The 26,410-nt window shown below is 36.9% G+C and overlaps 1 protein-coding gene and 1 long non-coding RNA gene across 3 annotated transcripts in view; both read right to left on the bottom strand.

The window, feature by feature from the left end:
- LOC127510237 (macrophage mannose receptor 1-like) overlaps positions 1-26,410 on the bottom strand; it is a 144,660-nt gene that overhangs the window by 59,774 nt on the left and 58,476 nt on the right. The gene's annotated exons all lie outside the window — the stretch shown is intronic.
- Positions 12,607-25,753, bottom strand: LOC127508079 (uncharacterized). Of its 2 annotated transcripts, none has more exons than XR_007928684.1 (5): positions 25,707-25,753; positions 20,754-20,805; positions 20,583-20,648; positions 19,580-19,762; positions 12,607-15,709 (listed from the first exon to the last, which is right to left on the bottom strand). It is a non-coding gene; the product is annotated as an uncharacterized LOC127508079 (long non-coding RNA). The 2 variants fall into 2 exon arrangements; XR_007928683.1 differs by lacking the exon at positions 25,707-25,753 and adding an exon at positions 23,714-23,794.

Genomic DNA, 26,410 nt, shown 5'->3' with positions numbered 1-26,410 from the left:
GTGTAGCGTTACAGTAATCTAGCCTTGAGGTCATGAACGCATGAACTAACTGTTCTGCATTTGTCATTGAGAGCATATGTCGTAGTTTAGATATATTTTTAAGATGGAAGAATGCGGTTTTACAGATGCTAGTAACATGGCCTTCAAATGAAAGATTGGTATCAAAGAGCACACCCAGGTTCCTAAGTGACGACGAAGACTTAATAGAACAGCCATCAAGTGTTAGACAGTATTCTAGGTTATTACGTGAAGACGTTTTTGGTCCAAAAATTAGAATCTCTGTTTTTTTCTGAATTTAGTAGTAGGAAATTACTGGTCATCCAATTTTTTATATCAGCTATGCATTCTGTTAATTTTGTGAATTGGTAAGTTTCGTCAGGGCGTGAAGAAATATAGAGCTGAGTATCATCAGAGTAACAGTGAAAACTAACGCCATGCTTCCTAATGATATCTCCCAAGGGTAGCATGTACAGAGTGAACAGCAACGGTCCTAGTACTGAGCCTTGCGGTACTCCATATTGAACTTGTGATCGATATGACATCTCTTCGTTTACTACTACAAACTGATAACGGTCAGATAAGTATGATTTGAACCATGACAATGCAATTCCACTAATGCCAACATAATTTTCGAGTCTATTTAAAAGAATATTGTGATCAATAGTGTCAAATGCAGCACTAAGATCCAGTAACACTAATAGAGAGATACAACCACGATCTGATGATAAGAGCAAATCATTAGTAACTCTAATGAGAGCAGTCTCAGTACTATGGTACGGTCTAAATCCTGACTGGAAATCCTCACAGATACTATTTCTTTCTAAAAAGGAACATAGTTGTGATGATACTGCCTTTTCTAGTATTTTTGACAGAAAAGTGAGATTTGAGATCGGCCTGCAATTGACTAATTCTCTAGGATCAAGTTGTGGTTTTTTAATAAGAGGTTTAATAATAGCCAGCTTAAAAGTTTTTGGTACGTGTCCTAGTGATAAAGATGAATTGACGATATTAAGAAGAGGATCTATGACCTCTGGAAGCGTCTCTTACAATAGCTTAGTCGGTATAGGGTCTAACATACATGTTGTTGATTTTGATGATTTAAGTTTAAGTTTAGACAATTCTTCCTCTCCTAAAGCAGTAAATGAATTCAATTTTTCCTCGGGGACACTACAATGCACTATCTGACGCGATACTGTAATAGACGGTTGCATGGTTATAATTTTTTCTCTAATATTATCAATCTTGCAAGTAAAGAAGTTCATAAAGTCATTACTGCTGTGCTCTTTGGAAACATCAGAAGTTGAAGCTTTATTTCTTGTTAATTTAGCCACTGTATCAAATAAATACCTGTTTATTTTCTTCTAAAAGTTTTGAAAAATAAGCAGATCTAGCAGATTTTAAGGCCTTTCTGTACTCAATCATTCTCTCTCTCCACGAAATGCGAAATACTTCTAGTTTTAGATACTTCTAGATAACAGATCATCAGGTTTTGTCGAAGCCTCAGCAACACTCAGCAACTTTTCTGAAATTATTTCTGATGATCAAAACAAACTTAAATTAACTAGAGCTACAACAACTACTTGATTAAATAGATTATGAAAATAATCAACAACCAAACAGATTAAAGATTAATCATGTACAGTAGTGGCCAAAAGTGGAGTATTTGCACAATATTTGCTTTTAATAGCAGGTGGAAACAGGGCCACAGACGCTACTAGACCATGTTGTGATTTGACAGCTCTGTTTTCGATTTATTTATCAGTTAATTAAATCGCGCAGTTTATCTGCATCATGGAAATTATAGCCTTAACCTTAAGCTAGGGTCACACTTAAAGATCTTTAAAGACTTATAAGATTTTCAAAATGTGAGAGACCACAAATATGACGATAAGAAATCATAGTTTTAACCGTTTTCTTCCTCTGGTGTGTGGAGTGCCGAGATGTGACCAGGAAAGCACACCACACACTAACAGAGTCCCGCCTGTGAACTAGAAGTCTTCTCGGGTCCTAAAGTCTGTACCCGACCCGAATCACTTCTTACCCGAACCCGACGTGCATAAATTATTTTTTTTTTAAAAGAATAAACCTGATCCGAGTCCGACCCGACAACTTTAACCCGACTGGATCCGAATGTAAACGGCATTGACGTGTCCACAGCCTGCAGCCCGCAGTCAGTCAGGAAAAACCCTGGTGTCCTGCCTGCTGCTTCATTACTTTCATGTCTCAAAAATGCACTTGACGTGAACGCGTATGCGTTTTTTCGCCGCAGCATTGGGGGAATTGGTGATCCTCTGCCCATCTTGACTTCTGAGAGACACTGCCACTCTGAGAGACTCTTTTTATACCCAATCATGTTGCCAACTGACCTAATAAGTTGCAAATTGGTCCTCCAGCTGTACATTTAACTTTTCCAGCCTCTTGTTGCTACCTGTCCCAACTTTTTTGGAATGTGTAGCTCTCATGAAATCCAAAATGAGCCAATATTTGGCATGACATTTCAAAATGTCTCACTTTCAACATTTGATATGTTATCTATATTCTATTGTGAATGAAATATAAGTTTATGAGATTTGTAAATTATTGCATTCCTTTTTTATTCACAATTTGTACAGTGTCCCAACTTTTTTGGAATCGGGTTTGTAATAATGATATTGGTCTATTAGAACATTTAACCATCTGCAGACCCCTTTATATACGTACTTTCCATATTCATTTCAAAACTTGAAATTTACTGACTGGAACACAGACCCATCTCCAAACACGCACACTAACTTCTATTCACTGTAGTTCTCAGTGCTTTAGAAATGATAAACATAATTTCAGATGTCTGACACTGCCAGGGCGCCATCTAGTGGCTGCCAAAACCTCACTGAACACACACACTGACCCCAATGTAACTCTGCTGGAGCTGAACAGGATTGCTAGAGTCTGGAGGATCAGATGAGGCTGCTATCTTCCAGGCTGGTCATAGCTGGTCTAGCAGGCTGGTTTTGAGGGGTTTTGACCACTCTTTTTGTTTAACTGGTCAGGCTGTGACCACTGACCAGCTGACCAACCAGCTGAACACCAGCTAGGCCAGACCAAAAACAAACCAAGACCTGCTAACCGTCTCAGGCTGGTTTTAGTGTTTTTTTTTTTTTTTTTCTCACACAATCACAAGACAATGAAACAATTATTTCACTCAACTCTCATGAAGAAATCCAAAACGTCCTTTGAAATATTCGTGTTAAAATAGTTTGCTAAAAAATACTTTACTTACTTTACTTTATTTATTTATAAAGGGACCATGTACAATTTTTAACAAATGTTTCCATTCCATGCATTGTACTGGATTTAGCTAAAAGCTAATTTTCACCCGCAGTCCCCTGGCAGGTCAACATAAACAATAAAATAACACACACTACATACAATAAACCATACATACACATACTATCAGGACCAAAAAAAAAAAAAAAAAATCAATTCAAAGTCAATTTAACAGCAACCATGTCAATGTTTACAAAGTTGATACGATTTTAAAAAAAGATTTTAACTTCAATTTAAAAAGACCAATAGATTTACACCCACAACCTTTGTAAAAAAAAAAAAAAAAAAAAAATTATATATATATATGATTCATCAGACCAGGCCACCTTCTTCTATTGCTCCGTGGTCCAGTTCTGATGCTCACGTGTCCACTGTTGGCTCTTTCGGCGGTGGACAGGGGTCAGCATGGGCACCCTGACTGGTCTGCGGCTATGCAGCCCCATACGCAACAATCTGTGATGCACTGTGTATTCTGACACCTTTCTATCAGAACCAGCATTAACTCCTTGAGCAATTTGAGCTACAGTAGCTCGTCTGTTGGATCGGACCACACGGGCCAGCCTTCGCTCCCCACGTGCATCAGTGAGCCTTGTCCGCCCATGACCCTGTCGCCGGTTCACCACTGTTCCTTCCTTGGAGCACTTTTGATAGATACTGACCACTGCAGACCGGGAACACCCCACAAGAGCTGCAGTTTTGGAGATGCTCTGGCCCAGTCGTCTAGCCATCACAATTTGACCCTTGTCAAACTCGCTCAAATCCTTACGCTTGTCCATTTTTCCTGCTTCTAACACATCAACTTTGAGGACAAAATGTTCACTTTCTGCCTAATATATCCACCCACTAACAGTTGCTGTGATGAAGAGATAATCAGTGTTATTCACTTCACCTGTCAGTGCTCATAATGTTATGATTGAGATATATATATATATATATATATATATATATATATACACACACACACACACACACACTAGAACTTACAATTGACTGGATAACCTCTTTTGCTGTCACGCCTTTTCATTTGTTTCATGGTAAGTTTCCCTCTGTTCTTCCCTCTGATCATCCGTTCAATCTTCTTCAGTAGTTCTTGTACCTGACTGTCTGATTTACTCTTGTTATTGAAACAGTGAAACTTTCCTTCACATTTAGTCACCAGTCCCTGGAGATCTGCATGATCTTTGCTTTGTAGATATTCCTCAATTGTCAATGGCTCATCCATTTCCTCCAGTTCATCTCCACGTGTGAAAAGGACCATCACATATTTCTGAACTTCAGGACCAAATAAACTTTTAATATGATCCAGAATCTCTTCCTCATTTTTCACGTGTTGCTCTAGAGGAACGGTGAGCAGAACTGCACTGAGACCTGCTGAACATCGTTTGACCAGCTGATCTTTCATCATCTCCAGCTGCTCTTCAGACAGATCTGGATCCAGTGGATCTGGGGAAATAATCACATGCACCTGCTTCTCTCCAATCTGTGTTTTGCCCTCACAAACTTCAGACTCATGCTTCTTAATTTTAAAGCTCTTGTCCCCCACTATAGTGTTTCCAGATGAGCTTGCCCCAGAACCAAATCTGCCCATCAGAAGAATCCGGATCTCTGGATCATCTGGACTGGAGCAGATCTCTGACATCTCTGAATTAAAAACATGGAATAAGATCAGAATCAGGTCAGGGCAAGTTATCATTCTCCTCACTGCAGGAAAATGATACAGCCAGTGAAATACAAACACCTGAACCTTCAATTAAATTGCTAACAGTGATTGTATATTAATCGCCTAAATTATTACATTATTAGCTAACTGCAGTCTCCAAATTGTAATGTTGACATGCATTCTCTGTAAAGCTGCTTTGAAACGATATGTATTGTGAAAAGCGCTATACAAATAAATGTGAATTGAATTGAATTGAACTTTATGGAGTCTTGCAATAACCAGTAACCTTTGGACCATCTTTTGCTATTGCCAAATGTATTAGTTTTTCTTAAATTATTTTTATGGTTTAGTTCAAACCTTAAATTTTGATTTTGATAGAAATATGTTCCAAAGACAAACACATTTGTATAAAGTAAATAGATTATTTAGACCATGTCATATTTAATCAATACATTTTCCTTTCATAAAAGACAATGTTAATGTTTTAACAATTTGTGTATGATTTTGTTGTTGTTTTTAGTTTATAAATTATGAATAAAGACAACTTTAAAGGCCTCTAAAATATGAATCATATTTTCAGTTAGATATACAAATGAAAAGAAAAAACACAACAATTTCTGTAGTCAGTAAAGCTGTGTCCTGCACACCAACAGTCTGTAAATACCAATTAACAAAAAATATTGTTTATTCTCATTTTTAGGGGGAGTGTTATTTGCTTTTACCCAAAATAGGTTTAAATCGAATCGACAGATTGAATTTCCCAGTGTTAACACCGCACGGTGTTCAAATGGGAGCCACCAACAAGGTGTAAGAAGTAACACTGAAGCAGGGTTAGAATTAATTAGATACTTGAGTGATTAATTGAGTGATGATTGATAGATTGTTGAAAACACCTGATGATAACGAGCAGGAAAGAGAAACACCAGGGGCCCGTTTCAGAAAGGAGGTTAAGTGAAAACTCTGAGTATGTTAACCCTGAAATGAGGGAAACTCTGGGTTTTCTGCTGCAGAAATGGAGATATATCAAACCCGAGTAAGCAGGGTAAGTCAAGCCCATTTCTGAAAGGGAGGTAACCTATACCTGAACCTAACGTGGTCAGGAGCAGGTTTTCTTTGGTAAACCCAGAGTTTCTTTCAGTCTCCTCCCTCTTTTTAAAACGCAAACGATGTTTAAATACTTTATTCATTCATTCACGCTGCAAAAATGCTTTTCTTACTGAGTATTTTTGTCTTATTTCAAGTACAAATATCTAAAAATTCTTAAAGTCATCATGAAATCAAAATTGACCGTATTTACTTTGTTTATATTACTAGTATTGTGGTGAACAATTAATCCGTACAAGTTAATACACAGAAAAAAAGTTGTTTGTCGTGGTAATCTTTAATCAAAATCTGAAAATGGCGTTCCTTCTCTGATGACATCAGTTTGACAGCTTGGGTTGAAAACGCTTAAACCACTCCCCTCCAACCGTTAGTCTGATATGAGCGAGAGATGGAGAGGAGGAGCGGAGAACCCTGCTCTCTATTCAATATTCCCTTTCACTTGGAAATACGTCACAACACTGGAGAAAAGTCGTTTACAACTTCCATTTCTAGGGGACTTTAAATCTAGATGCAATAATATAAGATATTTAGTTTTGTTTCCTGGGGTGAATCTAAATTAAGTGCATTTTACTTAAGTAAAATTATCTGCCAGTGTGGTAATAAAAATGATCAAAAAATGAAGTGTGTGATTCACTAACATCAGTGGTGTAGGCAGTCGCGCGTAAGGCGTGTAGAATTACCTTGTGACGCGATTGACACAGGTTTGAATCCGCCTTTTGATGAGCTCACTCTTCTCCCTTTTCCCATCACATATCACATCAGAAAGATGTTTTCAACAAAAATGAAGAAAATGTTCTAAAAGTGGAAGTAAAGTGCCTAACAAGAGTTTAATAATGATAAAAGTAGACCTATTTATAATTTTTATAAATAATTTACACTGTTTTTATTGCATTCTGTTAATTTACAACAATACTGAGGCAAATAGTATGTATCTGCCAGTATAAAGTATAAATAGCATCTAATTACTATTTACTTATTGCAAAGAACTGCTACTTTCACATGGTAAATGGAATATATCACTATTTTCAATTGTGTAAATAGAATCTAGAAGAAAAGTAGAAGAAAGTATGCTATTTCTTACCCCATTGGCAGATAATTTGCAAAATAAGAAAAATTCACTTAAATTTTTATTATTTTTTAGGCTTTTTTTTTTTCTTTTTGTGGATACCATGAAAATGAATATTAGTTCAATAACTTACCGTTCTGCCAGTTTTCACCTCTGATATTATAACAGTGATAAGAATTAAACTTGTATTGACTCTGAAGTATGCGGACATCTTTTTGTCAGGTGCTGTTGCCATGGTGAATCGTAATATCGGAGCTCCATTGATCATGGCTTTTCATAGTCGTGGTGCACGTGCTTAACTCAGAGTTAACATACTCAGAGTCGATTGAACTAACTGAATTCAGCTGTTCTGAAACAGAAAACTACATCAAGCATTCATGCACAAACTGAGTACTGGCAAGAACTTTCCACTAAATTATGGCACGTTGCATGTTTTCAGCATAAATGAACCTGAGAAATGTAGATCTTCTTTTAAGTGAATTTTACATAAAAGGTTGCAATTTTAAATGACCCCATATATAAATATCATTACTAATTTAGTACAATTTTTAAAATACCATAAATGCCCCTCAAAACTGCACAACTGTAGAGTAAAAACATTAATAAAAAAGTGATATTACAAGCGATTAAAAAACTGACATGACCTTAAAGGTACAATATGTAATATTTTTGCAGTAAAATATCCAAAAACCACTAGGCCAGTGTTATATATTTTGTTCACTTGAGTACTTACAATATCCCAAATCTTTGCAACTATTTGTAAATCATGAGAAAATTGCAATTTTAACCAAGGCTGCGGGACGTGTGAGGAGTCGCCTGTCAATTGCGTCATACCCGCGTTACCCTCGGTTTCCGGGTTTATTTTGTAGAAACCATGGAAACACCAAAGACGTTTTTTAATAGACAATGGAACAACTGTTTTGATATATTTATAGACAGAAAACTAATTGTTGTTATATAGCTCAACACGTTTAGTCTTATTGTTTAAATCTAATTTTCTTGATGTTTTGCGAGTACCATGCTTTACCACGCCTCAGAGAAGAACACTATTTTGTCAAGTAGCTAACATAGTATAATCAGATGCAGCTTTATTTTTAGTAACAGTAATACAGAATTTATACCATCATACAACACGATTTATCAACACAAGCCATCCAGTATTTAACATGATATTCTAAAATCGATCTATCTTTCTGCAGTGTGTCTCAAACAAGTGTCTCACAGCAGCCACCGAGCGAACAGACAGAGTAACGTTATAACATCATTTTCGGCACACTCAAATATATATGATAAACAGAGCTGTGTTACCTCATACTCATGACCGGAAAAGCAGAAGTGGCGCCGGCGACTGTGTCATAATAAAAGTTCCGCTGCTCGTGAGGCGTGTGTTGCGCAATCGCTCCAGCGGCCTTGTTCAGCTCCCACAACACTCGGTCCTGCTCTGCTTCATACTACAGTAACGTTAATAATCGCATCCATGAACATGATTTTTTCCCGAGTCCTATCCCTATTCTTTTCCACCGGCCGTTGAGGTAAACATGTCCCACATGTCCCAAGATTCCGCGCTCAAACTTGGCGCCATCAAGATACGCCTTTGTTTTGAATAGACCTCTAGCGGACAGAAATCCTACAAATTGTACCTTTAAGCGAACAGCTGTTTGCATAACGTTTAAGGAAAAAAAAAAAAATTGTGAACTTAGCATTTATTAGTGAACGTTACTACTAGGCCTTTTACACAATTAGATAAACCATTCATTCAGTACATCACATCAATTTACCTCTTTCTTTATCGTTTACTTCCTCTTCTTTTTCATCCCTGCATCAGAGGGCTTCAGTCTTTTTGACATATCTAAACGACTATAGGCCCTAATGTTAATTTATCATGGATCATGTGAATTCAGTCATCCGTCACAATCATGTAACTTCCCCCATGTCTACACTTACTCAGCGGGGAAGATTGGTGCGACTGGGATATTCGGGTGAATAAGTTAAGTTTTTATGGTGCTTTTTAAAATATTTCGAATTAATTGTATTTAAAGCTGCAGTCCGTAAGTTTTGCCTCTTTGTCGCCATCTCTGTTTGAAACCTGCAATTGCAGTTATTTGTGGAATTATCATCTTTATGTAGGTTGTGCATCGGCACGGCTCCTCAGCGCAGATGAATCTAATGTTTGCTGTCAGTCACCATACCGGTGGATACTGTACTTCAGAATCACAGATTCTACGACTTGGAAGTATGACCAAAATAAAAATTTTCACATGAAAATGTCATCTGAGGAAGTAAGTAACAAATCTGCCACTTTTGTTCTGACAAACAGAGAAAAAAACATAACGTTAATGTTAACATCAGCATTGCGTGACTATGTGTATTTAGTGTGTATTAGTGTTACCTGTAGATTTCAATTTCTGTAGCCACTCTGCAGTCCGAAACCTTTTGCTTTTGACTACAGGTGAATCTCCAGTTGTCACTGATGATTGTCATTTGGACCTTTCAGGATTACAATCCGCCTTCAAAATGATATGTTTAATTATTTCAACTGCTGTGAGAGAAGGCTATAAATGATCCACTACCAGCAGCATCCTCACAAATAGCCTACTAGCTGAGACTCGTTCTTTCTGTTTTCAGACGTGGCGTAATGACGCAAAGACGAACGGCTGCATGCTCGAATTTCCAGTGAAAATCCACCAGTACTGATTTAATTATAAAACATTATTACAAGCTCACCGTTGTGAATCAGGCTAAGATAAGGAGATTGTTTTGAAAACTGGCTGGTTTTGTACTTGCTCAAAAATTTATTTTGGATCATTTTTAACCTAAAAAAGTTACAGACTGCAGCTTTAAATAGTATTATTAACAGTATTATTATTAAAATAAATAAATAATAATTTTGGTGCCCCTATGGATGAGTGGCACCCCTAGCATTTCCCTATTCTGCCTATGCGGCGGGCTGGCCCTGGCCTTAGATGAAATCAACTGAAAAGACATTAAATCTCTCTTGTTACAAACCAGACTGACTTTATTTCTGTAATTCGTCTACAGTTTTTCTTGAGAATTAACTAGGTTAAATAATTAGGTTTAGATGGTTGGTCACCATTATGGTGATCTGTGTTTTCTTTAGTTGGCCAGTTTGACTCTTGACTTTTTATGTCAGTTTGTGATCTTTGTAGCAGTGTTTAACAAAACATAATTTGTTGCAAAAGAAGCCATAAAGAGAGATTATCAGATGACAGTTATTATAAAGAAAAATTATTGATTAATCTGATAACTGACTAAAAGTAGTAATTTCATATTAATATATTTTCACTAACACTATTTTGATGCCACAGATCAGACATTCTGAATTTAGATTTTTCACTACATTGTGGTAATTATGCCACAGTGCATGCTGGGAGCCATGAGTTTTATAATATGGTGGCTCCCAGCATGCATTGCGGTATGAAGCATGTCACCATTGTTGAGATTCGTGTGCTGATTCTTGATGTCTGTGTCTGAATAAAGCACCATTTGTTTAAAGAGGTATCTTTGTTTTTTGTTTTTTTTTAAATTAACTGAATTTTTGTTTATAACATTGACATATGGAAGTTAATTAATGCCAAATGTTTTTGAAATAAAAAAGCTTGTTGAATTGCACTAATTGAAAAAAAAGTTTAACCACAAATTTAGTGGTTCAAATTCGACAGAAAATTCATCATTGGACATCCGGGAACTGCAGGAATAGCAGTAGAGCACTGACGCATGATCTCCATCTGCCTTACCAGCAGGTGCCGCTAGCGTTTGTAGATGAACACTAGACTAACGGGTAGAGAGAGTCATTCATTAACAAAAATGGATTTACAGATATGGACCAAACAAAAAGTATGTGTGATGATTATCAGAGCCAGTATATATGAGTAAAAGCTGATAAAAGACAATAAAGCTGTGTTTACATTTAATTAAATGTCTTAACGATTACTTTCCCTATAGCCTACACGAAAGCAGCTTTCTCTACTGCAATCGGGATTATAACGTTGTTCCCTCTGATGCTATAGTACAGATCAAATATTACATTTGGAAGACAGGATATATTGCTCTCGGCTGTTTAGACTTTAGCATACAGACAAATGTATTGCCTGGAAATTACAGTTTTTCTCGATTGCTTAAACACTATAACCAGGCTTTTGAACTAAAATTTCAAAATCATAACGCCATTTATCAAAAAGCACACCCATTTCCCTAAACTATAAACACTATTCCCCTTTTTGACACATGAATCAGATTTGTTGAACTGTCACTGCAAAACTCTACACACAAATCCCTTCATTTCTCATTGCCTACACCATGTTGTCATTTAGAAAGCACTAGCATTCAATATTGTTCACTCAAGTCAGCATAGCTTGAGCTCAGTTAGCACACAGTTACCCACGTGGAAACACTAAGAGTCAAAATTTATCACACACCAATCAGAACCTTCAATAAAAGAGCTCGAGATAGTTGATTCAGTTTTGGAACAATGGATCCAGAGAGACGTGATTGAAAAGGTCGAGGACACCAGAGAGGAGGAGGATAAGGGTGAGCAAGAGCAGTAAGGAGTGGAGGAAGAGGTGAAGGAAGAGGAAGAAGAGGACGACGAGGAGTCGAGGATGAGGGCTAAGGAGACAAGGAGTCTCAGATGAAATTCGTGCCACTAGTTGACCATGTCCTTGTTCATGGTATGACTACGAGGGAGGCTGGGCAATGAGTTCAGCAAAAATTCAGTTGCTTCACCGTCGCCTCGATCATAAAAATCTTCAGGGAGGAAAATAGGTAGCTGTACCTCAGTGTACTCTACAGTTACTTTTGAGTGCTGTACTCTGTTACAACGCATACATGTACTGTAGCTGTTGCACTATACTACTGTAATGAAAAGAGATGCATCAAATTGCCTCACATATAAATACAGAGTTTCTGTCTGCTTCCATTTTGTAAAAAGCTTGTGTTACAGTTACAGTGATCAGTACTTCTATCTCTGTAGGACACAGAGACGATGGAATGGAAGAAGTCTGACTAAACATTTCAGTTGGTGGATCAGGCATGCAAGAGGATTTTACCCCTGCTGCATGCACACACAAAAAAATTGGTTCTTCAGCGGTTCTTTGGGCTGGTTGAAGTGCTATATAGCACTTAAAATGGTTCCCCTATGATTACGAGCCAATGAACCACTTTTAGTGCTATTTGGCCATGGCTGGGGCCAATATAGCCTTGACAAGATTCTCTGGCCTGTCCCAGACCAAAGATGGGATGTTGGGGCAGAATATGTTTTGTTGTTTGGTGTACATTACAGGAACAAAAAAATGTACAAATGTATACACTTGTTGTCTTCATCATGTGAAATGTTTCTTGAAGGGGAGAACCACAAGCAACATAACTTATTACTGGCTTTTGTTTTTGGTTTTCGTAGTATTGTTTTGAATTTATCTCACCAGTGTAAGACTATGTTGTAGTGTGTGTGTTTTTGAGGGCTTGTGTGTGATGTCTGACAACAAAGTTAGGTTTTTCAGCAAGATTGAATGGTTTTGAGTGGAGAGCTTTATTTTGACCTGAAAATAGGAAGTTTGGGGAATTGTGTGAGAAGTTATGGTTTTGTGTTTAGAGTTTCAAGAAAAGGAGGCATAATTTCAAGAAATGTGTTTAAGCAATGAAGAAAAACTGTAATACTGAAGACATCCAAATTATGAAAGAACAAATATGGAATTATGTAGTAAACTAAAAAAAAAAAAAAAAAGTGTTAAACAACATAGAATATGTTTTATATTTCAGATGGTGCAAATTAGCTACATTTAGCTTTGATGACAGCTTGGCACACTCATGGCATTTCCTCATCAGATTCACGAGGTAGTCATCAGCAATGGTTTTCAGTTACAGGTGTGTCTCGACAGGACTTGATTTGTGACATTTCTTGCCTTCTTAATGTGCTTTAGACTATCAGTTGTCTTGTGCAGAGCAAGGGTGGGCACAGAGTCAATAGCCCTATTAGTGCTACTACAACAAAGGGCTTTTCACACTGCGCTTAACCCCGGGTTGTCATCGTTCTAAACACCACTTTTAACCCCAGGTAATATAATGTTTAACACTTGTAATTTAAAAGCGGGGTTAGCACTGCTTTTTACCCGGGGTTATGAAACCCTGCTCAGGTGTTAACCCTGCTGTTACATCTCCCTATTAATGTTGTCTAGAGTATGTAAAAGTATGTAAATAATAATTAATACATTTAGATAAATAAAGAAAATAATAAAATAAAAGAAACAAGTTCAGTTAATGATAACTTGTGTGGTGAGATGAATCAAGCAAAGACAGATTGTAATTAATGCTTTTTAGTATTTCATTATCATAAAGATAATACACCCAGTGGTTTTTACAGGAAAACAGTGTTACGACACTGTCTTTTCCTTCGTCACCTGGTGGTGGCAGTGTGGCGCCTGGATGTGACGTAAATGTCAAATTGGATAATTTATGGGTGGAGAGTATAAATATCTGGCTGATCTACTCAACGGTACTTCCTCTGGTAGAACGTGTTTCTCCAGAGAAGTCATTTGCTCCAACTTGTTTTCATTTTGTTCTTCCCAACCTTTCTTACCCATTGGATTCTTATTTTCTTTTGTTTATTTAATTCCCTAGACATTGTGCTATTTTGTTTGGAACAGATTATTTTGTAATAAACAACATGGCAATTTAAAGAACTCATTTGTTTGTGTGATCCTCTTTATGTGGCGGTCAAGAACGAGCTGGCCGTGACAACAGTAAATCAAGAAATAAATATTTACAGACATGTTGAATAATGATGATTGACATGATAGCTAACCAATCGTGAACCTAAGAATTATGACAATCAAGAATGAAATAAAGGAGCAAGAGAAACAACCAAAATACACCACAGACGTAACACCCCCACCCTTAAAAACAAACATCTATACCTAATATAAGAACCAAACTGTTACCAAATAACTCATACCTCATTAAACCCGGGATAGAGCATCTGCCACCACATATCCACACCTTTTTTATATTTTATTTCCAGGTTATAATTTTGGATGATGAGGGACCATTTCATCAACCTCTGGTTCTAGTTATTCATGCATAGGAGAAAAGTCAGTGGGTTATGATCTCTGTAGACAACTACAGGAAGAGTAGAGGAACCAACATATACTTCGATATGTTGAAGTACCAACATTCTCTATTGTTGAATAGTTATGTTGGCTTTTATTGAACTTTTTAGAGAAGTAGCAAATAGGATGATCCCGTCCTTATCCTCCTGTAAAAGTACAGCACCAGCTCCTACTTCACTTACACTGACCTCCAACTTGAACGCCATGGAAAAGTCTGGGTCAGGTAACACTGGCTCGCTACACAACAAAATTTTAATGTTATCAAATGCTGTCTGACAATCAGATGACCATACAAAAGCTTTCGAAGGGGTAAGTAGAGCGGTTAACAGAACAGCCACTGAAGAAAAATTCTGGCAAAAACACTGATAATAACCAGCCATACCCAGAAACCTACACAACTCGCGTCTGGTTTTTGGCCCTGGAAATTCAATTATTGCTGTAATTTTTGCTGTAACTGGTCATACTTGTCCTTGTCCTACTTGTTTACCTAAATAGGTCACAGTTGCTTTTGTTGCTTTTCAGTTGCCAATCTCACATTTTTTTAAGGTCAAGGATGCTTTCTCTAGACACTTAAACACAGTTTCTAGCAACGATACATGTTCAGACCAACTCTGTGAGTAAACAATCAAATCATCAAGAAAGGCACTACAGTTGGGAACATCAGCAAGCACTAAATTGACCAACTTTTGGTGTTTTTTAATGGGCTGTATATTACTTACTTTAATGTCATGTTGTAGCACATTTGTTAGTGTGGGAGCATCGCCTAAGATGGAAGAAAATTTGTTAAGCAGCTCAACAACATCCTGCCCTTGATCAGTACTAAGATGAGCTATAAAATTTGACAAATTCACAAGAGTTTCAGAGTTTGATAGCCTGGCAGATAATAATGGTGTATCAGACTCCAAAAAAACCCTCCAGGTCAAGCGTCCTCCATAACTCAAACTTTGATAAACCAAAAGTAGAGAAAAACTTTGTTACATTTTTAACAACTGCTTTGGCTGTAATTTTGCGCAGAGGAATAGCCTCTGGGTACCTGGTAGTGGTGCACATGATCGTAAGAATCTGGTTACCAGATTTTGACTTTGGTAAAGGCCCCACACAGTCAACTATAATGTGTTCGAAAGGTTCGCCCAACATGGGGATTGGTTTTTCACGAGTTACTGTTAACCACCAAAAATAGAAAGTAAGATCATTTTGTTATTTCTAATACAGGGAACAAATGACATTGTGCTGTTAAAATGACTGCTTTTGTATGATGTTTGTGCATTTTTGTAGGATGTGAAATGTCCTCAGACTGGTGTGAGAAGTGAGAATGGAGAGCCACAGCAGATCCTGGAAATGGTTCAGTGTAATGGATGAGACCCTCCATCACTCCTGCCCTTACTGCCTCATCTGGCCCAAATGTTGCTGTGGTCTCTTCATCCTCAGTGAGTCCAGAGCCAGCGAGAGTATCTAGACAAAGACCAAAGGACATTGAGGATGTGATTTTGGTACAGTTTGTCCTGATGGTTTCTGTTCATACAATGGAGCTTCAAAAGCATCATCAAATAATGTCATGAATCTTCTGGAAGTCAGGCTTTTTGAATCATCTTGCGGCACGTATGTATCTAATACAAAAGAAACAACTCTAGTTGATTAGCAATGTATTTGTTTGTGTTAAATAATAGGCGATCTGGCACTGGGATGAGTTGTTTTTGAAATCATGTTAAGTGTTCTCTTGATGCTCGTGCACACTGAGCAGTCTTCACACGGACATGTGCTTCAATCTATCACTTAACGCTGTTGCGGAGACTCCCTGCTCTTGATACACAATCACTGATGAATATCTTTAGTTTTATTGAGAAAAAAAATAAAATCAATTATAGGGTGGATTAGAACCCAGAACCTCTTGCATGCTAAACAAAAGTTCTACCACTAGTCCATCATGACAATCAAATATTATTAGTTTCTACCTATTTATTGACTAATGTAAATACTCTAGATCAGGGGTGTGGAACGTTGATCCTGGAGGGCCAATTGTCCTGCAGAGTTTAGCTCCAACCCTGAAAAAAAAACACTGACCTGCCTGTAACTTTAGTAATCCTGAAGACCTTGATTAGCTTCAGATGTGTTTAATTAGGGTTGGAGCTAAACTCTGCAGGAAAATGGCCCTCTAGGATCAACGTTCCCCACTCCTGCTCTATATGTAAGGATGAAACTATCATATTAAACATGAGGTCTATGTCAATACATTTTGTGCATTTATTATTGTAATAATACAATTATAATACACCCCCACCCCGCCACACACATTCCTGTCCCACCCACTTTTTAAAAACAAAGTTACGCCACCATTGGTCACCATTATGGTGATCTGTGTTTTCTTTAGTTGGCCAGTTTGACTCTTGACTTTTTAGCCTCATTCAGACTGCCAGTCCAAATCTGATTTTTGCGCATATCCGATTGAAATCCGATCAGATTTAGCAAGTCTGAACGTCCAAAAACCACATTAAATGCAATTTTTACAAATCCGTTTCGAGCCACATTCATATGTGGTTTGGAATCCTATTCAAATCGCATTTCTGGAAATCCGTTTCAGTCTGACCGCTCTGATCGGATTTTATGTGGTTTATGTGACTTTGTCATGCAAAGTAAAACGTAAACTTCAGATGTTGTTATAGGAAACATGCTGAAAGTCGCTGCAGAAACAAGGCTGTGTTGTTGCAAAGTGCCGGACGAGCAGAAATTAGCAATAGGCTAACTGAGACATGTTTTGAAACCGGGGGAGACGACAGCACTAAATAAAGCCGCTCATACCAGCCTCCTATGTTTCTGCCGTTGCCTCATCATAACGCAGTAGTCCAGCGCCGACGGCTACACATTGTCATGATTTAAATAAGACAACATCTGTATTGCAAACCCCTCCATGTTGCGGTTGTTGTTGTTGTTTTTGGGGTATACCTACGAACGCAACGTCATTGCTATAGAAAACAATGCAGATATTCTGGAAAATGAAAAAGCGCCACGGACACACAAATCAGATCTGAACACTTGTGATACACAGTGTGGACAATAACATTTTTAGATCAGATTCCAATCGGATACACAAGTAATCAGATTTTGAATTGATAGTCTGAACGAGGATTTTATGTCAGTTTGTGATCTTTGTAACGGTGTTTAACAAAAACACATAATTTGTTGCAAATTAAGCCATAAACAGAGATTATCAGATGATAGTTATTGTAAAGAAAAATGATTTACTACTCTGATAACTGACCAAAAGTAGCTATTTCATATTAATATATTTTCACTAACACTATTTTGATGCCACAGATCAGACATTCTGAATTTAGATTCTTCACTACACTGTGGTAATTTTAGACACAAAGAGACATACAGAATCGGCATATGAATCTCAACAATGGTGATGTACTTCATGCCTGCCAGTCTTTATTTAGATTCAGAGGCATAGATCTGGACAGAGGTGAAGTATGGTGAGTATTGTGCTGAAAGCACGTTGAATGGTGACTTAGCTGAATGGCAATGAATTGTCTCTTTTGCAGGTGAGCCAGACTAGATGACGGATGAAGACAGGTGGATGGTAGCAGACAGAAAACGGGTCACAGGTAGGAATCTCTGGTGAGCATAACTGGCTGGGTCATGGAGCTTGACATGGACGAGGTGAGGATGGTGACTGCTTATATAGGGAGTGCTGATGAGTGTTAACAAGGGTTTGCAGGTGCCGGTGATTGATGAGTGAGTGCAGGTGTAGAACAGGAGGAATGCTGGGAGTTGTAGTGCGGAGAAGGTGACTGAGCTGGTGACTGTGACAATGCCACAGTGCATGCTGGGAGTCATGAGTTTTATAATATGGTGGCTCCCAGCATGCATTGCGGTATGAAGCATGTCACCATTGTTGAGATTTCTGTGCTGATTCTTGATGTCTGTGTCTGAATGATGCACCATTTGTTTAAAGATTTTTTTTTTTTTTTTTCCAAATTAACTGTATTTTTGTTTATAACATTGACATGTATGGGAGTTAATTAATGCCAAATGTTTTTTGAATAAAAAAAAAAATGCTTGTTGAATTGCAGTAATTGGAAAAAAAAAAAAAAAGTTTAATCACAAATTCAGTGGTTCAAATTCGACACAAAATTCACCATTGGACAGGAATAGCAGTATAGCACCGATGCATGAAATCCATCTGCTGTTCATCTGCCTTACCAGCAGGTGCCGCTAGCGGCTGTAGACCTAGCGTCATTCATGAACAAAAATGGATTTACAGATATGGACCAAACAAAAAGTATGTGTGATGATCATCAGGGCCAGTATGCATGTGTAAAAGCTGATAAAAGACAATAAAGCTGTGTTTACATTTAATTAAATGTCTTAATTACTTTCCCTATAGCCTACACGAAAGCAGCTTTCTCTACCGCAATCGGGATTGTAATGTTATTCCCCCTGATGCTATAGTACAGATCAAATTTTACATTTGGAAGACATATATTGCTCTCGGTTGTTTAGTTTCCTAAACTTTATATCGTCTGTGCTGCAGTACTGGGGTTTCCCTCATACGACATACTCCAGGATTATGTGCCCTGCAATGGGTTTAACATGGCATAATGTACTAATACAGTGATATAAAAGACCAAACTTACTCTATACTTCACATACACAAACCCCACTGCTGTCTGAATCTCTGAATCACACAACACACTGATGATTCAACTCAAATTAAGAATCTGAAATCACAGAAGAAATGCTTCAATGTTTATAATATATTCTATATAATTCTAATTTTTAAAATTTTATTATTAATATATTTAATTAATGAATTTAATATATTCATCAATAATTTAAACATCCGGAAAAGGTCATGTAAAACCTAATCTATTTCTCATCAATATTTAAAGTAATGGTTTTCTGCAAATAATCAGTGACTCAACTCTGTTCCTCACAAAAAGCTCTCATATTCAGTCGGCCTTAGCATACAGAAAAATGTATTACCTGGAAATTAATAAGCAGACCATTAAAATTTCTATAAATTAATATTTGACCAGATCATCTGTCCCAATGATTAGCAGAAAAGAAATGCATCTTTATCAGAGTGTAAAAATAATGTATCTGCAAATTATTTATAAAACTATGGTTATTTTGTGGTTACCACGGAATAACCACAATAACCATGTTTTTTTAGTTTTATTCATAGTAAAATGAGAGTAAAAAAACATGCACAGACAAATTCAAATGAAACCCTGCAGCTCGTGACGACACATTGATGTCCTAAGACACGAAACGATTGGTTTGTGCGAGAAACCGAACAGTATTTATATCATTTTTTACCTCTAATACACCACTATGTCCAACTGCCTTGAGCATGTGCACAGCATCCAGTGCGTGAGGTGTGTACCAGGGACCATTTCCCTGGTCGTCCTCTTTCAAAATCAGAAAGCACAGCTCTTTCACTAAACCTCTGAAGACTTTCGGTTGTTGTGCAGCACAGAGGTCTTCTGTGATCCGTGGCTCCTTCATGAGAGAAGGGTACAAAAAAAATGGGATATGTATTTAACAATGGGAAGTGTATTTAACAATACTTTGTGTAGTCAGGATGTAGCATAGCATGTATAATAAAGTTTTGACATTCTGTTTTTCTCATGTTTATATATTGGAGGTATAAATCATGTCACTAATGTAATCAATCATGTTCAGTTTAAATTTTTAAAAAGGCAAGCAATTAAATTCACACTGCACTAAACCTGGGTTATCGTCATTCTGAACACCACTTTTAAACTTGGGTAAAGTAACGCTCCACGCTTGTATATTTACACGCTTTTGACAGTCACAGAACACTGTGCATTGTATATATATAGTAAATGCAGGGTTTGAAAGAAAAAAAACAACAAATGCTAACAGAAAATGCAACAATTGCAGCATAGAAAATACTGTTTAATTTTTTTATAGTCTGAAATGTCCATTCAGGATAAACTTGACAGTGAAGTTGACTATATGTAATATGAGGATGTGTAATGCCTGAGCATTTATGTAAACATATTGTGCGCTTCGTTCATCCAATCAGTGACACTGACACTGCCGATAAGGACATTAACCCAGGGTTTAGTAATGTACAGTGTGAAACGCTGTGTATGAATACTCAGAATTAACTGTTAACCTCAGGTAAATGATGATCAGTGTGAAACGTGAATCAATATAACCCAGGATTCTGTTTACCCGGGGTTTACATTCACCCAGGGTTAACTATTTCAAGTGTGAAAAGCCCTCATTTTTGTTTTCATTCTAATGAAAAGAGAAGTTCATACAACTTTTAACTTTCCCTTCTTATTCTTACCATGAACTTAACATTAACATGATCCCACAGTCAACAGAGCTGGCCAACTGTTGTGGATGGAACATTCTGAAACAACAGAATACAGAAAGTTATTCCTGAAAAGATGTGACAGATATAACACACCATCTGTATAAGTAGTTTATGTGTTTATGAAAGCCTTATAAAACTAACCATGTTTTTGATCAGCTTCCACTGTCCTGGGGTGATTCTGCTTGTCAATTTACTGCATTGCAAAATCAAAACAGAAAAACTTAAATGTATAACCATTAACCATAAAAATTGCATAAGAGAGAAAAGTTTTGTTGTTCTAAAGTCAAAATTACCATTTACTGCATTGCAAGAGCAACATTTTAAATTCAGAATATAAAAGAAACATTGACAACAGCCTTTTTGGTGTGAATTTAAAGGTGTGCATTCAAGGTGTGCACCAACAACAAAGTAAAATCACAAACCATTAATACATAACCACGCAACGTGAGAAACTTCTGAAGGTGTAAAATTTCAAAAGACGCGAAAAAGCGACTTCATCGCAAAGCCCATTTACAAAAAGATTAGAGTCATGTTAACTGTTCGATCGATTAAATACACAACAAATAAACTTGATCGATTAAAAACAAAACACAAAGAAACTTACACCACTGCATCCGACGCTTTGCATTGCACTTGGTGATGTAAGGCTTAGATGCAGCTGCTCGGCCATGGAAACCTATTCCATGAAGCTCTCTATGCACTGTTCTTGAGCTAATCTGAAGGCCACACGAAGGTCTGTAGATATTGACTCTGCATAAATTTGGCGACTTCTGCGCACTGTGCGCCTCAGCATGCGATGACCCCCGCTCTGTGATTTTACGTGGCATACCACTTCATGACTGAGTTGCTGTTGTTCCCAATTGCTTCCACTTTGTTATGACACCACTAACAGTTGACCGTGGAATATTTAGTAGTGAGGAAATTTCACGAATGGACTTATTGCACAGGTGGCAACCTATCACGGTACCACGCTTGAATTCACTGAGCTCCTGAGAGCGACCCATTCTTTCACAAATGTTTGTAGAAGCAGTCTGCATGCCTAGGTGCTTGATTTTATACACCTGTGGCCATGGAAGTGATTGGAACACCTGAATTCAATTATTTGGAGGGGTGTCCCAATACTTTTGGCAATACAGTGTATTTCCACACCTGAAATGTATAGTTGCACGACCAAAACAAATGAAGAAGTGTTTCAGTATCATTCTGACAAAAGGAACATTTAGTGTCAAAATTACATCCAAATTTTTTCTTAAGAAAATGTTTGACAGAGTAAATATTATGGAGTAATTTAAAAGTTATTTATTTTACTTTGTTAGTGAGGAAAAATCTTTGTTGCATGGACCGTATATTTTTCCAATTTAAATTATCAAAAAGGTTGTTCCAATATGAGACCGCAGGAGATATTATATTCTAAAAGAAATTCCATATTGCAGTTGTTAAAGAGCTGACTAACATGAAATATTCTGTTACTGAACCTCTGATTATAGAACAAAGATTTATTCTATAAAATATTTCTATTGTTCCATATGTAACACCGGTGGGGAGAAAAGTTATGCTTGTAAATGAGAGTCCATGCCAGAAGAACCTGTTGGTTAAACTCATAACTTGAATTTTGGGGACATGTTTGTTAATTTTTATGGCATTTTTGCCACAAGCTCCCATTAATGTCAAACCCTGGTGTGCGTCAATTGAGTTTATAAACTGATAATAGAATAATCCCGCTTTGAGAAAGGAAACTTAATAAAAACAATTTAATAAGAAGGTTTGTAGCCTAATACACTTACAATTTACAGTAAAATTCATTATTTAAGTGATCACTATTGTTGTGCTATGATATTGTAATATTTACCATTATCAGAGGAGAATAGAAAAGTTTATGAAAGTGTCACTTCAAAATACAATAGCAAAATATATAAATATGTATAATATTTTTATGTTACATTAATCACTTTACTTGGACCCATTGTGCGAGCTGTCTCTTTAATCCCGCGTGGTTTATATGTTGTTGCTGATTGGGTTGACATTTTTGACACACCCACCAAACAAGAGAAAACATATTTTAAACCCGTTGCACATCGTTTCCAGGAAACATGTCATTCAACCCGGAAACCGTAGCAAAACGTTGCGCACCGGTTTGAGCTTGAACGTGCCCCTGGATTCCGCGGCGAAAAGTAAAGGTAGGAGGAGGAGCACAGCGAGGGGGCGAGGCGTGAGAGGACGCGCAGGATGTTTGCGCTTCAGAGTTGCAAACAGCCTTCATATTTTAAATAATGAAACTAATGTAAATGATAACGTTATATGAATCGGAAAGCCTATTTTCAGATGTTGTTACTGTAATCTACCTAATCAGAAAAATTATTTATTAGGAAGATTTTACTGGGGCGCGTGCCCCAGTAAAAAGGGTCTAGCGACGCCCCTGGTGTGAAAAGAGAGAGACCGTGGAGTGATAATTAAAAAATGATGTTTAACAGGTGTAATTGAGTAATTAACTTATCATTCACAAAAATAAATAAATAAAAATAAAAATCAAACAAAGACAATTAACCTTTTTAACACATTTATTAGCCTCCATTAAACATTTCCAATGGAAAGTAAATGAATCAAAGTAGCTTGTTTCTTCTACACTGATTCTTCACATGCTGGTTCAGTACGCACACTGTGACATGCCTTCAGTTACCATCGAAATAATGTTTACTCACTGTGCTGTTTATTTTTTGTTTATTATTTTACCTGTGAAATCTAAAATCTGCCATTTGAGGTGGGACGGCTTTTCTAGAAAAGGTTCTGGTTATACTGTATATAGATTAGATATAACTTCACATAGATAAAGTTAAGTGATCCTCTCATCATAACATGAAGTGTGTTATGTCTGTATTTCCAGACCATTATGATGTTTCAGTATTATCACAGGGATGTATGTTCACATCCTGGAGCTCCATTGTAATTTCTTTACTGTCAACATATTTTTTGTTTTTAAACTGAGGAACAAGTTGAAATTACTGTCCTGTGATAACTGACAGGTGTCACAGATGTTTACAGAGTTAATCCAAAAATATTCTTATATCATTTTTATGTCATATTAGAAGCTGAATGTATCATACCTCGGCTTCAATCCATCTTTTATGGTAATTGAAAAACTTGAAGCATCTGCATCCAAAGGCAGTCCATCCTGACTGACAGGCTGTTAAATAAAAGTTTTGTTTGTTATTATGTTGTTACCTTTAATGACCTTTCATGTAATTAAATTAATACCTTTCATTTAAATTTTACACTAACTTTTAACTTTTGGCCCTTTACCGATTAAAAAACAAAAAGGCATGCAAGATTGTTTTGGTCGTGCTTTGGCTTCGCATGACTGTGGAGATGAAGGCGACGCTTCACAAAAGATGCTGTACAGTGAACTCTGTTAGAGAGCTACATATGGCAGTCTATCTGGTCCTGTAATTAAATACCTCACTCATCGGTCGAGTAATTAAAAACTCCTTTATCACCGCGTCGCTTTTACAACATTTCAAATCCCTCAGTTCTCGCCAGCTCCTAAAGCCGAGCTAATGTTGGTTCTTGTTTTATTACGAGCTCTGCTGCGTTCTCTTTTCTCTAGCAGACTCTCCTCTGTTTGGTGTTTGTTTAAAACGGGTGATTCTCCAGAGGTTGGAGATTCAGCTGCTCCATCTCTTCCTTTCTTGCTCTTGTGACAGCTAACCTGTGCCACTCCCACACCAGACACACGTCAAAGCGGCCGGAGCAACTTTTCTCTATTTACGGATGTGACGGGACACGCACGGGCAAGTGATGTATGTCGGAAAACTATTCTGACAGGTCTAAAATATAAACACTTATAATAGACTTACCATAGTGAATCACATTTTGTAAGAAGGACTGATGATGTATTGACTCATTATTTTAATTTTATTTATTTTGAACAAAAAAGCTACATAGTGTACCTTAAATAAACAAAGGATTTATTTTTTCTTTTAACCCTTTCGCACGTAAATTTAAAATATTCTGGCTGAGCCCCCAGCGTGAGTTTTTTAAGGCAATGTTATTTAGAACGTATCACTTTATTGTTTCCATGGTGATGCGTCATTGCTTGTCACATAACACACAGCAGCGCTGTATGACTGATGATCTGCTTTTATTTCATTTTTCCTTTTTTATTCAAAATATTCACAAATTTGTTAACTATAGCATGAAATATCTGATCTTCTGATTGTCAAATATGTGCAAGTGGATGTGTTTTGCTGTTTAAACACCTTTATAACGATCGCGTTAGTTGAGCTGCATGCGCAATGGGCGCCGCCATGTTAGTTTGTGCCGCACAGAGAATCGGATCTGTTGGATTTACAACACGTGAATTCATCCACTTTTTCCGAAATACATGAAAGTAAGTGAGTAGGTGAAATAGGGAAGAATAGAGTAAGCTTTAAAGTTGCTTTCACAATGTGTATCTGATATGAATAAAACATGTCGTCTTATTATGGAAAGGGTTGTTATTTCCGCTTCTATAGGCATCATTGTGTATTTTACAAACTCTAAATGTATTGTTTTGTTAGTACTCATGTGTATTTAAATGTCTGAAACCTAAAATAAACATTATTTGGTTGAAAACACTGCATATATGTGATATATGAAAGCGCTGCGCGCGTCCGTCTCTGGTTAGCGCGCAAGCACATTTGAATTTGGCAGCTGATCACGTGATGCGCTGAACATTCTAATCACACCGGTGTGATCGTACGCTCCTGGGACCAGCCTAGACTGATCACACCGGTGTGATCTTGTGCGTCAAAGGGTTAAAAAAAGAACTATCATGATGTGAAAAGAAAGACATTTAAGATTTTACACTCTTCCTAGTCACTAATCAAATAAGTCTTTTTTTTTATTTTTACATTAATCATGCAAACCTGTTTTTCAGTCAAATTTTCTTGCTTCCAAGATGTTCTTTAGAACAGTTTTTAAAGCATACTGGAGAACATGATCATCAGGTGTTACACACACTTGTTAAGGTGGAGAAAAACACTGGTTTTGGACTTTTTTTTTTTTTTTTTTTGACTTTTGTATACATACACACTGAGTAGAAGACAAGAGAAGCCTTACTGCCACAAATTGTACTTGTATTTTCAACAGGACGCGTTTCCACTTAAAAAAAAAAGAAAAAAAAAAGAAAGAAATACACAATTTTAAAACAGAACTGCTAGTAGCAGTAGTGCTACTACTACTACTAATAAATATATACTGCAAATTAACAGGCATATTTGGTGTTGTATATTATTGTCAAAATTAATAATATAAATACATTCATAAGAATCAACAACTTTAGCTGATATAATGATATAATTATTGTTGTTTTATTGTCTCAATATTACCATAATTCAGAGACAAACTCAGGTGCACATACTGTATTAGATCATTTCTGCTTCTGATCAGTCGTTACAGAGTCCCAGATGTGCTTCAATTCATGTTAAAATAACAGTTATGATGTGAGACGTGGAATAATAGTTTTACCTGAAGCATTCAAAGCTACTAGAAGACAGAGAGACAGGTAGACAGTCCACAATGCCATTGTTTCTCAGAGAAAACTGGAACTTTGCATTTTAAAACACAATTATACATAAATAATTATTACAATTAATTTTGTATTTTTGTGACATGAACCAGTTCAGTAGATCAATGTCAATGTCTGGACGTTGTGTTGTGGAGCCCTGATTTCTCTTTTTATACAGTGGAGGAGAGCTTGTTTATCAGCACCTGCTCATGTTCTCACTTCCTGTACAAACAATGTTTTTAAATACAGTAGTCAA

Source organism: Ctenopharyngodon idella, chromosome 3 (genome assembly GCF_019924925.1).
Source record: "Ctenopharyngodon idella isolate HZGC_01 chromosome 3, HZGC01, whole genome shotgun sequence".
In the NCBI taxonomy this organism is placed as follows: Eukaryota; Metazoa; Chordata; class Actinopteri; order Cypriniformes; family Xenocyprididae; genus Ctenopharyngodon; species Ctenopharyngodon idella.
This window is presented reverse-complemented; position numbering and strand designations above follow the sequence as displayed.